The sequence below is a fragment of the Vigna unguiculata genome, chromosome 4 (assembly GCF_037176805.1).
Source record: "Vigna unguiculata cultivar grain cowpea cultivar isolate G323 ecotype 2 chromosome 4, ASM3717680v1, whole genome shotgun sequence".
NCBI classification, from domain to species: domain Eukaryota; kingdom Viridiplantae; phylum Streptophyta; class Magnoliopsida; order Fabales; family Fabaceae; genus Vigna; species Vigna unguiculata.
The window spans coordinates 6,964,409-6,968,362 of NC_140795.1; the positions used below are offsets into that span (position 1 = coordinate 6,964,409).

Genomic DNA, 3,954 nt, shown 5'->3' on the forward strand with positions numbered 1-3,954 from the left:
TGTGAATTCAGAAAATCAACTAAAAATATTTACCCTTCCATGTGTAAGACAAAAAGAAGGGTGAAGTATGTTTTTAGCCCTTGAACTTTGATGTAAAAATGGAATTCATTCATATCCGAAACTTAGATACATTTTGGTCCACAAAACTCTATAAATGAATGAACATACCCTTTTAACTTAATTACGTTAAATATTTTTTACCTGTCAAACATGTTTTAATTGACATTGAAGTGAGAATGACACAACCTAATTATATCTACAAAAATCTAAAACATACCAATCTTTGGATGATTTCAGCAAGCTTTTCAACCCTATCAGCCTGTCTAAATAAATTGTAAAATGCTTGAGATAGTTTGTCCCATTTTTTTCTTAAGTCTTGTAGATTTAGAAGAAAGATATGAGAAAGGAATCATAATACTTTTCTTGACTTCAAAAATGGAAGAAAAAGTCTATAATGATGACATGGGAATTAAAATTGTTACTGAACAAAATCATGCTTGATTTGATGGAATGATGACATGGGAATGGTAATCAAATTTTTATTTCTATGTTTTGTTTGCTATGAAAAGAAATAAAACAATGACTTCATTCCTTCTTTTATGTTTCATATGCAATAGACTTTAAGAAAATTTAAAGTTTAAAACATAAAATAGCAACAAATCATAAAATTTATGTATTAAGTTTCTTTCTAATCATCATATTCTTCTTCAACTCGAACATAAATTATCTTCAATGTCATCATCCAATGGGGCATATCCCTCCTCCTCTTCCTCTTCTGAGAGACTTTTGTCAAAGTTAAATAATCTTTCAAACTCGGAATCAAAGTTATCATGCAATTCATTTTGAACTTGAATTTGAGTCCTCTCTTTACCCTTCTTAGGTTGTGTTGGAGTTGGAGTTGAAGTTGCACCTGAACCTTTCTTAGAAGCATGGGAAGATCCAATAACAATACCATCACTTGATGGTTGCTTTCTTTTATTAGTTGTTTGTCTCCTTGTATAAACTATTGGTTCTCCAATGCTTGAAGCTTCATAAACAATTGCCCAATTAAGAGTGGGATCATCATGAAAAACCAAATCATTAACCCCCTTCTTCATTATTGTTGTCATCATCAACTTCTCCCACTAACCACTAATTACATTCATCAATGTCATTCAATAGAATAGGGTCTATTTCATCCCTAATATTGTATCTTTGAGCAAGTTGTTGATTATACTTTATGTAAACCAAATCATGCAACCTTTTGTAGTTCAATCTATTCCTTTTCTTTGAATGAATCTACAATGTGAATAAGTAATATCTAAATTCATTTCTTTCTACAATTTACAAACTAAGATAATAATGAAATGAGTCATGTCTTATTACTTGCTCAAAAACACTCTAATTGCGCTCACATCTCGATGAACTACATGTCAAACTTAAAATCTTGATTGCTAGCTTTGGTAAGTTGGGAGTTGCATGCCCATAATTCTTCCACCATTGAGCTACACAAGCAACGAAAGTAGCTTAGAATGTAACCATTATATCTTAGAGCGATTTAAAAAGTGTTTACGTGTCTCACTTGGGGCTATGGTTTTCCTTGATTCTTTGACAAAATCATCACCAAAGAGTCCATTTGCACTCTCATAAAGAGGCAACTCAGTTAAAATTTTTTGCTACACATCTTTACTTGGCACCAACCTCCTAATGCAATCATATAATCCATTTGTAACTTCCAAATCATATTCCATGTCTGGGTTGGAATAAAAGAACTCTAGGTTCAAAAAGTGACTAGTAGCATCAATAATTGTAAATACATCATTGTATTTACTTTCATCGTTGTTGAATGACTTCATTATTGTTTCCTTGGCTTTCTCCATTGCTTCATATATATAACCCATAACTGCTTTTCTTTCCCCATCCACTAGACGAAGCACATGAACAAGAGGAGCCATGACTTTGAGAGTAAATACTACTTGATTCCAAAATGAAAGCATAAGAACAATTTTTGTAGCCTCCCTCCCCTTGGCTTCTTTAGATAGCTTGTCATTGCTCCATTCATTAGAGGTGAACATTTTTCTCAAATTTCCCTTCTCTTGATGCAACCTTTGTGATGATAAATAAGAGGTAGCAAACCTTGTAACGACGTATCTTACTAATTCCGTCTTGTTTGTAAATTGTCTCAACAAACTCAAGGTACTAGAATGACTATAGATAAAGCCAACAAGACTAACTCCTCTTTAATTGTCTTCTTTATCAAAGGAAGCTTTCCAATGTCTTCAAACATCAAATCTATACAATAGGCAGCACAAGGAGTCTAATGGAGATGGAGTCTTTTCTCTTCTAACAACTTACTAGCCAACACATAATTGCTCCCATTATCTGTTTTAATTTGAACAACATTTTCTTCCCCAATCTCCTCCACAAAGGAATCAAGCATCTCAAATAGTTTTTCTCTTGTTTTCAAAAAGTTTGAACCATCAATGGACTTGACAAACATTGTCCCTGCAGGGGAGCTCACCAAAAAGTAAATCAAGCATCGTTGCTTCGATCAGTCCATGCATCTGACATAATAGAACAACCATGTTTGCTCCATTGCAATTTATGATCTTGCAACAACTTTTCAGTGTACTCAACTTCCTTGTTAAGAAGTGGAACTTTGATTTCATGATAACTAGGAGCGTGTAAATTAGGTCCATAAGCATCTATGGCATCAATCATATCTTGAAAACTTTTCAACTTCACAACGTTAAATGACAAGCTCACTTGGTACCAAAATCGAGCAATATATTGATGAACCGAGGCCTTTATATTGTTGTCACATGCCTCTTTGATGTTAGCTTGCCTTAGTTTTTCCTTTTTTTTCTCTTCTCTATTGCAACAGTTGGATTTCTACAAAACATATCCATTGGTCATTTTCTTCCACCGCTATTTCTCCCTTTATCATTACTAGCCGTGGAAATTTCAACCTCATCTTCACTCTCATGGTTATCATTGGTTGCAGTATATCTTGGATTGACAAAGGAGCTGTTTGTTTTTTCTTTGTATAATTTCCAAAGTTCTTCTCTCACTTTTTTTAGAGTTTTGGTGCAAGCAGCAACATTGCCCTTCTTTGCCATGAGATGTTATTTTGCTCTAGTAACTCCTCCTTTCATAAATTTTCCACAATAATTGCAAATAGTTGTATTTAAATTTGATTCATCCATCGGATGACAATGTTTCCATCCTAGGTCACTCCTATGAGATGTTCTTGAACGCTCATTATTATTGGCCATTATTGTTGCTGAAAAATAGGTATATAAAATAATTATAGTGAAAGTAGACAAATGAAAAAAATAAATAAGAAAAATTGAAAAAAGCACAAAGTTGGCGGTGGCGGCCAACGACGGTTGACGGTGGGTGGCGGCAGGTGGCAGTGGCTAGTAGGGATGCTTTAGAAGCTTTTGCTTACAAAATTAAAAGAATAATAGATGTTGGTTTTGAATAAAATAATGGTTTTGAATAAAGTAACAGAGAATGAAGAAAGTTTTGCATATAGGTTAGGTTAACTATGTGTTTAGTGGGTCAGACTTGGGTTTTAAAGAATAAAAATGGTAATTAAAATTAGGGTAAAAAAGTAAAATAACAAGATAATAGCATTTTGCACACTATGTTAGATGGTTGAAGTTAAGGTAAAATAGTAAAGTAAGAGGGGAAAAATTTTTGCACGTTAGGGAAGTTGGCTAGGCCCAATTTTAAATGCATCAGACTATGCAATTAGATTTTGGAAGTCATCTTCTTCCTCCCACCAACATACGCTACCATTGTTGTTTTCTTTCTTCTCTTTTCATGTTGCTTTCTTTCTTCTCTTCTCCTCCATTTTTTTTATTCCGCCCGAGTTTTTCTCCACAACCTCTCTGCCACCGCCATCCGCCATGCCCAAAGCGGCCGCCATGGGTCGCCACGAAAAACACAATTCGCCCCTGCCTTGTTATG

The 3,954-nt window shown here is 34.2% G+C and overlaps 1 pseudogene; it reads right to left on the reverse strand.

Moving 5' to 3' along the window:
* Nucleotides 1-600: 600 nt before the first annotated feature.
* On the reverse strand, nucleotides 601-3,347 carry LOC146886704 (uncharacterized; annotated as a pseudogene).
* Between the last annotated feature and the right edge of the window lie 607 nt (nucleotides 3,348-3,954).